This window comes from Sapajus apella, unplaced genomic scaffold, assembly GCF_009761245.1.
Source record: "Sapajus apella isolate SASKATOON/1434 unplaced genomic scaffold, GSC_monkey_1.0 scaffold8, whole genome shotgun sequence".
NCBI lineage: Eukaryota > Metazoa > Chordata > Mammalia > Primates > Cebidae > Sapajus > Sapajus apella.
Genome location: NW_022436948.1, coordinates 15,479,040 through 15,490,634, shown reverse-complemented (window position 1 = coordinate 15,490,634; position 11,595 = coordinate 15,479,040). Strand labels below are relative to the sequence as shown.

Sequence of the window (11,595 nt, the reverse complement as noted above, 5' to 3'; positions counted from 1 at the left end):
ATGTGCCTTTGTCTTGTTTACCACACAAACTTCTAGAAAACTTCTGATATAATATATATGTGCAATAAATATTTGTTCATTGGGAAAGAAAGCCTACAGAAAACTAGAGCAGGAAGAGATTAAAGTAAGGCTTTGAATTATCAAAGTGAAGTTGTCTAAAGCAAAAAAATTTTTTTTTCTGAGTTCTGGAAATACAGAAAAAAAACAACATATGAACAAACAAACAATAAATAATTTCTAAAGTTTTCCAGTCTCAGGTTCCATCTGAGTATTATTTGTCCCATGCAGAAAAAAATCTCATTTCCCTTCTTTCCCTCTAATGCCCACCTACTTCTTCCAAATCAAATTAGTCCTTTTTAATCATGCTTAAAACTCAACCATGAATAACTTACGGTTATTTTATAGAATTATTTATTAACTGTCAAGAAGATGATTCTACCTTATTAACTGCTGGGTTCTGCACTGAAAACTTGAGAGTCTGTAGTCTCTTTAAAAGGCAACTAATTTAACAAGGAGAAGATTCGCCAATCTCTTTCCTGTCATTTTCCAGGAAAAAAAAGGTTTTGAATAATTTATTACAAGTTTCCTATCAGTAAATCAACACAAGGTGTAAATAAATGGTTCCTTGTAGTTGGGTTGCCCTTGTCGTTAGAAATAGGTAACCAGGGACTTTAACGCTTGATGATAAATGTTTCTCCAAACGGTTTGATTAACTATTTTCTTTTTTTTTTTTTTTTGAGATGGACTTTCACTCTTGTTACCCAGACTGGAATGCAATGACACGATCTCTATTCACTGCAACCTCCGCCTCCCAGGTTCAAGTGATTCTTCTGCTGCCTCAGCCTCTCAAGTAGCTGAGATTACGGGCATGTGCCACTATGCCCGGCTTATTTTGTATTTTTATGGAGACGGGGTTTCACCACGTTGGCCAGGCTGGTTTCAAACTCCTGACCTCAGGTGATCCACCCACCTGACTCCCAAAGTGCTGAGTCACCATGCCCAGACTTGATTAACTTCTTTATGTATAACTAATTTTAATATATATAATATAATATATAATAAACTAATTTTAATAATATATAATGAACTAATTTATAATAAAGTCCCTTTCATACAAGGGAGTTTATTAGGGAGAACTGGCTCAGGCAATCTCAAGTCAAAGTCCCGCAACAGGCCATCTGCAAGCTGGGGGAGAAAGAAGCCAGCAGTGACTCAGTCCAAGACTAAAAACCTGAAAAACAGAGAAGCTGACAGTGAAGTCTTGAGTCTGTGTCCAAAGGCCCAAGAGCCCCTGGCAAACCTTGACTTACACTAGTGTAAGTCTAAGAGTTCAAAGGTCAGAGAAACTGGAATCTGATGTCCAGTGGCAGGAGGAATGGAAGGAAGCATCCAGCATGGGAGAAAGATGAAAGCCAGAAGACTCAGCAGGTCAGCTTATCTTACCTTCTTCCACCTACTTTGTTCTAGCCATGCTGGCAGCTAACTGGATAGTGCCCACCCACATTGAGAATGGATCTTCCTCCCCCAGTCCACTGACTCAAATGTCAGTCTCCTTGGCAATACCCTCACAGACACCCCCACAAACAATAATTTACCAGCTATCTAGGCATCCTTCGATCCTATCAAGAACTTCTTAAATAAAATCAGGTGTCTACTCACTTTGCCGTAGATACTCTCCCATGGATTCTGAACATTGGCAGAGGGTTAAAAATATTGTTAGAAATTAATTTATCCCAGGTCAGGCACAGTGGCTCACGCCTGTACTCCCAGCTCTTTGGGTGGCTAAGGCAGGTGGGATCACATGAAGTCTGGAGTTCAAGACCAGCCTGGCCACCATGGTGAAACCTCATCTTTACTAAAAAATAGAAACATTAGCTGGGTGTGGTGCCTAGCTACTCGGGAGCTTGAGGCAGGAGAATCACTTGAATCCGGGAGGTGAAGACTGCAGTGAGCTCAGATGGCGCCACTGCACTCCAGCCTGGGCAACAGTGAGACTCAGTGTCAAAACAACAACAATGAAAAACAATTAATTGGTCCCAGAAATCTCATCTAATATCCACAATGAAAGTTTAGGGTAGTCAAGATACAGGCAACAATTTTAGATGTCAGATTTTAAATGCGATATGTCAATGTAGACATTATCCGCTCTATGCTGAGATATGTTGTATTCTGCTCGTTATGCCTACCATAGGCCCTTGGTAAAGATAGAGAGATGGAAATGTAAACAGATGTATAAATGCAATCTTGGATTGCAAGTTTCTCCTTAGGAAAAAAAACAATCACAAAAGGGACAGTTCTTCATGATTTAGCACTGATGAACATGATTCACAGCTTCTTTGTATTTTCTGTCTCTGTATTTTGTTTTTGTTTTTGTTTTTGTTTTGTGTGTGGTGGCATAAGGACAAACTTTACTGAGTCCCTCAGCACTAGTTTTCTTTCTCCTGCATTGTCTTGGCTCCCAAGACATCTGGTCTGGCGGGAGGCAGTGAGACCCACTTTAGCCAGCAGAGGCATCTCTGCGGATGGTGGAGGGCTTGCTGATGTGCTGGTGGTTACTGCCTCTGAAACGAAGCTCCACAGGGCTCGTGTTTACACCCCATACTTGTGGCCAGAAGTTCCTTTTTGCCTTATATTTGTGGTAGGCCCAGCCAGCCTTCAAGATGGGTTTGTCAGTTCAGTCACCTGCAGCCACCACACCAACTGCAACTCTGTTGGCTGATGAGATAAGCTTCTTGGAGCTAAGGGGCAGCTTTGCATGGGTCTTCTCGGTCTCAGGGTTGTAAGAGAGAAGCATGGCATAGTTCTCTGATCCCTGGGTCAGCTTGCCACGGTCTCTAGGCTTCTCCATCACGCAGCACACGATCTACCCTCAGGTCTGGTGCCCACAGGGAAAGCATTGCCAGTGTTGAGCTGGGCAATATTTTAGTATCTAATATTAAAATGAGGTTGAATAATTTACAATAATGGCACTAGGATTTCAATTCATAGTTTGAAAATTTAACGAGAATTTTTTAAAAGACTATGTCTCTATATTCCTCCACAAAATGCGACCTCTTCCCACAATCGACTGAGATTTGCAGTGGCAAGCCCCTCTCTTGCTGAATTTGATTGATTCACCTTCCATTCTGATTTTCGTGAAGACCCTGGGCTGGTGCTGATGGAGCAATTTTTGTCATGGGGCAGGAAATGGTCTTTTCAGAACATTTAGCAATAAGAGCAGTGCAAAAATAAGTCGACATCCCTGGCCTTTCTCTCTTCCTATTTTTGGCAGCAAACCCTTTGCTCCAAGTTGTCATTTTCCTACACATGCTCAGAATCACCTTCTATTCTCCAGGTATTCCTAAAAACATCTCCATAAATTTCTCAATGTCATCTCCTTTCCTTTCTCTTTCCAGTTATGTTCACATGGCTGGGTTTGAAACCATATCGCATATTAATTATTGATCTTCTGTCATTTTCCCACCTTGCATTCCACCACTGGTAGTAATTGAGCTGATTATTTTTTGTAGTTTCATTGAAAGCCTTGTTAAATAAAAATCCTTAAACATATGTTCTGTGAACAGGTTCACACCTTTATCTATGATAATAATACAGGTTGCATATCCCTAATCTGAAAATCCAAAATTCAAGTTGTTTCAAAATTCAAAACTTTTTTTTTAAAATTGCATTTTAGATTCCAGGACACATGTGCAGAATGTGCAGGTTCGTTACATAGGTAAACATGTGTCATGGTGGTTTGCAGCGTCTGTCCCAGGACTTTTTCAGCACTGACATGACATTCGAAGGAAATGCTCATTGGAACATTTTGAATTTGGGATTTTCAAATTTGGGTTGCTGAACCATTTTAATGCAAATATTCCATGATCCGAACAAATCTGAATTCCAGAATGCCTTTGGTTCCAAGCACTTTGGATAAGGGATACTCAACCTGTAATAACAGTAGCTGTGGTAATACCTATCATTCACTAAGTGGCTACATTATTCCTGGAACATTTCTAAGCTCTTTCAAACATATGTATTGACTCATTTAGCTGTGACCATCACTTGATGGAGCTTTACTGAAATCCACGTTTTACAGACAAGGAAACTGACTGTGAGAGGCTAAAAGAAGCAACCGAGGCCACATGCTTGTAGGCCTACAATTCAAACTCAGGCACCTCTGCCTGAAGACTATGGTTTACTACTCTATACTGCTCCTTGATGAGGGAGAGCTGAGCCATGAGGTTTACATATTCTAAATTTTAGCAACTGATTTCAAATTGCCCTTAAAATGGTTCTCTATAAATTTAACACCCATTATAGTTAGTAAGAATGTATAAGATCTACTATTTTATAGCAAAAAAGGGTGACAATAGTCAATAATAATTTAGTCACATATTTTAAAAGAATTAAAAGAGTGTAATAAGATGGTGTGTAAGGGGATGGATAGCCTATTCTCCATGATGTGGTTATTGTAAATTGCATGCCTGTATCAAAACATTTCATTACCCCATAAATATTTACAACTACTATGCAGTTACAAAATTTAAATTTTTTTAAACTTTTAACAGAAATATTTAACACTAGTGGTGCTTTCAGTCTTTTATTTTCATCTACCTACTTGATCAGGAAAACCAAAATCTCAAGTTTTAAAATGTATATTCCTGGCAGCAAATTTTAGCCATAAAATACACTGAATTTTTCAGTGCATTAGTTTGAACTGTTGAATGTTGGAGGTGAAAGAATACGGAGAGCTACTCTAGCCTCCTATTTTATGATGGTAAAACTGAAGTATCTGAGCATTAAAATGACTTCCATAAGTTTCCACACAGAAATACAAGGTTTGAAGAGAGCTCAGATGTTTTCTCTCTATCATTTAAAATGCTATTTCTGCTCATCAGCACTGCCTTCTATAAACACTTATTTAGAAATTACACTCACTTATAGATTTCATGTTGGTTATTTGATAGATGTGCCAAAATACTGCACTGGACTTTGAATGTTCATGCCAGAGTCAAAGAAGGCACCTAGAAAGCAGGACATAGGATAATAAGTCCTCTTTTCTAACCTCTGGTACTATTCTCATGAAGAATAAAATACCAAGAGAATAGAAAATGAAGGAAACCCCTGTATGTAGAATCAGCCCATGTGTTTCTGGCTACCCACTAAACATATTTATTTTAGCATTTGTTTATGTTACAGACTGTGATTATAAAAGCAGCCACAGGTTATCCAAAGCACTAATGAGAAGATGACTAACAGAATTGTGAAATTGGAATGCATCCCAGAATTAATTTTAGAGAAAGGCCTATCAGGCCATATGACAGACAAATGATTGAGGTCTAGAGGTTCCTTGCCCAAAGTAACACCATTTGTTAGTATCTAAACCAGAATTTGAATTTAAGTTTTCTAAACATATACATTTCCATAAAAGTAAGAATCGATCTACTCAACTTGTTCAACAAATGACTATTAAGGGATTATTAATTGCCAGACAATAATCTAGGCATTGAAGATTTGATGGCAAGACAGATATCTTTACGATTTCCATGGCATTTATCACCAGTGGGGTTAGAGGATCTGCAGAATGACCCCCCACCTCCAAGTCTCAGCTCCCAGTGTTGACGTCCATGTGATAGGAGGGCCACTAAGGTAAAGTTTCTGACCTCCCTCTGTCCATTAGGCAGGTAGAGGGAGACATTCTTGTTTGATCAATAGGCTTGAATATGGAATTAGTCATGCTTAATCAGCACCTCCTTTCCTTCTGTTCAGGTAGCTTCTGTTCTCCTCTACTTTTCTCCTAAGTGTGATTAGGCCTCCAGTGATCTAGTGCTGTCTGTCTCTAGGTGGACGTCTTAGCCCTTTGGGGCTGCTATAACAGAAGGGCCGTCAATCCAGTGTGTTATGAATAACAGAAGTGTATTTATTTATTTATTTATTTATTTATTTATTTATTTATTTTTTGAGACGGAGTTTTGCTCTTGTTACCCAGGCTGGAGTGCAATGGCGCGATCTCGGCTCACCACAACCTCTGCCTCCCGGGTTCAGGCAATTCTCCTGCCCCAGCCTCCTGAGTCGCTGGGATTACAGGCACGTGCCACCATGCCCAGCTAATTTTTTGTATTTTTTTAGTAGAGACGGGGTTTCACCATGTTGACCAGGATGGTCTTGATCTCTTGACCTCATGATCTGCCCGCCTCGGCCTCCCACAGTGCTGGGATTACAGGCTTGAGCCACCGCGCCCAGACTAGTATTTATTTATTTATATATTTATTCTTTTTTTTTTTTTTTAAACAGAGTCTCTCTCTGTCACCCAGCTGGAGTGCAGTGGTGTGATCTTGGCTCACTGCAACGTCAGCCTCCTGGTTCAAGCAATTCTCCTGCTTCTGCCTCCCTAGTAGCTAGATACAGGCGACGCCACCACACCCAGGTAATTTTGTGTATTTTAGTAGAGACAGGATTTCACCGTGTTGGACAGGCTGATCTTGAACTCTGTGAGGATACAGAGAAGGATACAGTGAGGATACAGTGTTCAACCAGGAAGCAGGCCCTCATCAGATACTGGATCTCCAAGTGCCTTGCTGTTTTCCAGACTCCAGAACTGTACGAAAAGATCAATTTTTATGTAGCAAAACTCTAAGGCCCTATAGAAACATGCAAGAGTAGTTTAGAAGATATGAAGGGTGAACTCTTTAATTTAAGGTCATGTAATTCTGATTTGCTATCTATATTTTATTTGTGTATTAGTTTGCTTTTAATAATGAGCCAGTCTTGCTTTTGAAACAGGCATCCTTCATACTGAAATAATATTATAATTCACCAGACAGAGATTTATTACAATGTGTGCCTATTCTAACACTCACCCAAGAGTTTATTCACATAGCTATAGGCTAGTGACTCATACCATAGGCCTTTGAGGTATAATTATAGCAAAATCCTAAAATATTTTCTTCTTTAAGAAAAAAAAGTCTTCTGTTCAACTACATATTAAATGCGCTTACGATTTTATAGATGTAACCTAAAATGACAAATATATAGCATAAACTCTCAGAGTTAGCTCAGAAGAGCAGTCAGTCTGTGATGGTTATGAAGCTATAGACCGTTTTTGGTTGCTACTTGTTACATTCTGTCAACAGGGGGCACTAGAGAGTAACTGGCAGGCCGGAGATGAAAGCAGCTGTTCCTTCTTTGACTTTGTTGTTGTTAACGTCACTCTGGCAATGGCAGTTGGTTCCAGTCTCCTCCTCCCACCTTCTGATTCGAAGAACTAGTCCCATTGAATTCTCACAACAGAGACCAGCACACCCCAACAGCAGTGCCCCCTCCATAGATGTCTGGCTCACAGTCCCACAGGGTCCCCCGTTCCACCATCTGAACTGTGCCTCTCTTCAGAGCTCAGAGCCTCACTCCCCTAGCCCTCATTGGGTTCTAGCAACCCTGGCTTCTTCCCTTTGCCCCAGATCCCACGGGCGAGTCTGCTTCCTGCAATGACTATCCCCCTCATCTTGGCGTTTCTGGTCCTCTAATGCTTGCCTAATCAATCCTCCATAGTAAATTGCCCTGGTTTCTGTTTTCCTGCATGGACTCTGAGCAGTTGCCAAATGCTAGGCGTATCATATACATTTAGGAAAAGTTAAACTTCCAAAGAGTCTTTCTCCAGCCATTCTGGGTCCACAGCTAATGGATAACGTCCATTATCCAAGTCAGTAGGAGAACATGTCAGCGTCATCCACTCGTCAAATCAGCAGCCATGTGAACAGGCTGGTGGTCAGTAGCACTTCTAGAAGTAAAATGTTAAAGAAGAAAGTTCCAATTGTTTATAATGGATTAGTCTAAATGCCAAAAAGTCTCAGTTGATACTATCTTTACAAATGACTTGACCTTAATGTTATAAAAGTAGTTACTGATTTTTTATTGGAGGCAGACTTGATATTTCAGAATTGTATAGTAAAAGCAATTTATTAATTTTGGTATACTTTCAGATAAACTTACAATAAAGAAAGGGCCAAATGTAGTATTTGGAAGATGACTTAAATTCAACAATGCCTAAAAATTTCTTCCCAAGTATCTTTCTTAGCCATGTCATTCTTTAAATTATGAAATGGTTCTTAGATAATGGTGTAAGTGTGTTAAACAGACAATTATAACTCCAGATAATATAACTCTGAACGTTCTAAGAAAAAAAAAAAAAAAAAAGAAGAAAGTTCCCAAACAAAAACCTTTGACCATCATGCTTATTGCATCGTATCTTTGCAATTAGGGCAAGAGTCAAAAGCCGGCAATATGAACTGGTTTCTGAGAAATTCACTTAAATTATTTATGCATTCCTTAAAACTGTTTCTCAGATACATTATTTTACAACTAAAGTTGCCTCCAGGCAAGGATAATAAGAGAAAGAGGCAAAGAAAAGGGGTATTTAGGGGTAGGGGGCAAAGGGAACAGAACTCATTCTTGCCTTATGTTGAAATTCCATTCTTCAGACTGATTCATCAACTATAATAAATCTCACACAGCAGTTTGAAAAAATAAATAAAAATTTTCATTTTTATTTAGCCTGTGAAAGGTTACCATTTTTAACGATAATCCTTCCATGGAATCTCTCTTGGTTACCATCTCTCCCTGTGATCATGGTATATTTTTGTGCTTGGCTGTAATCAACTTGATCCTCAACATTCCCTGAGTTTCTAAGTGTGGTGACTTCATTTATCAGTGTTCCTGTCCTTTTTTTGTTTGCAATTTCCTTCTATTTTATGGCTGTAGAAATACACATATGTTGTCTCTGTATCTTCACATCGGAGAGAAATATGTAACTTGATAAGTTCTCTCACCAGCTGTTGAAAGTAGTCAGATTCTAGCCCAACCAAACGAGTTAATATGTTGCTTGCAAAAATACATCAGATATTTTATTATTTTACTCTTTTAAAAGGTTAATAATTGTAGAGTTTAAATGGTCAAGGTTAGAGTGTACCTTATTATTACCTGATTATGATATTTAGTGTCTTTAGTTGTGAAATCAGTTCCATCAGACATAGGGCCTGGTGTCTACTGAAAGCTTTAGCAATCTGGCCTGGATCCCAGGCAGATTTTACTAGTACACTTAGGTACATGTGTTTTACAAGAAGGGTGGAGTCTCTGAGTTGAAATGACTGCAGTTTGCAGCTTCTCTTCTGAAAAATTAACTCATGGAGGAAATTCTGGTCTCTTACGGCACTTCCTTTGTTTTTCTTCTCTTGAAACACAAACTAGCATTAGTCCAAACACAGCGTCTTGAGGAAATACGTAAGTTAGGTATAAAGCTTGCGTTGGTAGCTCTTGGCAATTTAGTAATTAAGGTGTAACAAAACTAAATGCGTCTCTACTGATATAATGGTTTATTTGTGACATGTAATTAAAATATGTCTGTATCATTAAAAGACATTGCCTAGGCTTGGATGGATGCTGATAAGCACTTCGGCAAGGGAACATGCAGAAGGAATGCATAGTCAAACACTGTAAATATTTTAACACAGGTTGTGTCTAGAGTGATAGAATCATCATATTTAAAGGTGCACGTGCTCATTAAATTCAACTTTTTTTTCTTCTGGTAGTGAATCTGAGGCCCAGAAGCAAAATGTGGCAATACCAGAGCTAAAGAATAAACTCTGATTCCCAAGCCCAGTCTCCTTGTACAACTCTGTGCCATGTCTCTTGTCTACAGTCATCTGCCTGACTTGGCTGCAGTGACAGGCATCATCTCCCCTTCCCACAAATATGTGTGCTGTCCCACAGGTCACCGGGCAGCTATCCAAATGGTCTTTAGATTTTATCTTGAAAAGTTGAAGGATTGCTCACTTAAAAAAAAATCATTGCTTTTATATTTTAAAGACTTAAATGACCCCTGAAATTGCTTTTTTGGTTCCATGTTCTGTCTCAGGATAGCAAAATATATAGGGCATGCCTGTGATCAGACACCGACTTTTAAAATCAACACAATGGTTCCAACCTATCACTGATACCCGCAACCCTATTTGGTAGTGATCGTGAAAACCTTCTGCCTTTAACAGTTTATTTTAGAATATGTTGCATAACCATTTCTAAAGCTATTTACATGGAGATGATGATAAATACGCACAAATTTTCATGTATGGAATGAAACTACATAACTTGGGAAACAGATGCTGACGGCATGGACTGATGCTTTGCAGTCATTGAAAACAACAGAACTTCAGGGCTTGAGACTGGGGTTGAGGACTCCTTATGCTCTTCATTAGCATAGAAGGTGAGTCTGCACTGGAATCAAAAGAATAAAATTAAGCACTAAATTTAGATTAGAGGAAGATTTGGGCTGGTTTTGTGTCTGGTTTTACCATCATCACCTAAAATTATTGTTTCAGTATGTGCCTCCTGGAAATATGTTGCCCAGAATATTTGTTAAATTTTCATTTTTAGAGACAGGGTCTTGCTCTGCTACCCAGGCTGGAGTGCAGAGGCGTGCAATTATAGCTCACTGCAGCCTCAAACTCCTGGGCTTAAGTGATCCTTCTATCTCAGCTTTCCCAATAGCTGGGACTATAGACATACCCATGTCCAGGTATTTTTATATTCTTTTACTTTTTTTAGAGGTAAGGTCTTACTATTTTTCCCAGGTGGGTCTTGAACTCCTTGCCCAAAGCCATTTTCCCATTTCAGCTTTCCTAGTAGCTGAGATTACAAGCTCAATCAAGCCAACATGACCAGCTCTCCCAGGAATTGTACGTAGGAATTTTTCTTCCATGGTGTAGCTGTGGCTGAGAACACATTCACTGTGCCTTCACATTCAGGTTGGTTAGGTACTTTTTAGATAAGTGAGTTCATGTGTTCTCTGGGACAAGCAGAAAAATGTTCCTTGAAAACCACCACAACTATTTTGATCAGATAGAACTGTCATACCAGTTCCCTGGAATACTTGTGCTTTTATGTTATGTTTCTATTAATATTTCATAAAAACACTACTATGTTTTTTTTCCTAAAAGCAAAGAGAACTGTAGATGTTCCATGCCTCAGGCTGGATTTCACTGCTATGCTTAAAATCTCTATTACCTATCTTTCAAGAGAGGCAAGAAAAAAGGGGAAAAAATATGCTGGCTAAGTTATCTCTTCTTTATCCACAGTTGGTTCCAAGTTATGGAGATAACATTATTATGATAATTATGCCCAAGTGTTAAACCAATAATTAAAATAGAAAAAAAAAGTGGTAAATATGTATTTTCAAAAATAGAACTATGACTTCCGGATATATACACAACAGGTTTAAGATCATGATGAAAAGGAATAAATGTGTATTTATTCACACACATCTGTAAGCTCACATGCATATTCACAATTATTCATAAAGTTAGCACAGCTATTGCCTTTATCTGGTTCCAAGATAGTCTTCAAAGAGCCCATTAGCCTTAGTAGAAATTCAAACTTTAGTCATCATCCCCATTAATAAGTTTGTAGGAGATGAAATTCAGAGAGTCAGACGTGACCTACCATGGTGAGACGGCCTGGGGCAGGATGAGATTTATTCCTCTCCAGTTTGAGGGTCTTTCTAGTATATTGGGATGCCAAAATTATGAGTTTTCAAGTCGATGATTCTCATATGGGACAGAAAGG

At 38.9% G+C, this 11,595-nt stretch overlaps 1 pseudogene; it reads right to left on the bottom strand.

Annotated features, from left to right (window-relative positions):
• Positions 1-2,426: 2,426 nt before the first annotated feature.
• On the bottom strand, positions 2,427-7,708 carry LOC116550623 (annotated as a pseudogene).
• Positions 7,709-11,595: the final 3,887 nt, after the last annotated feature.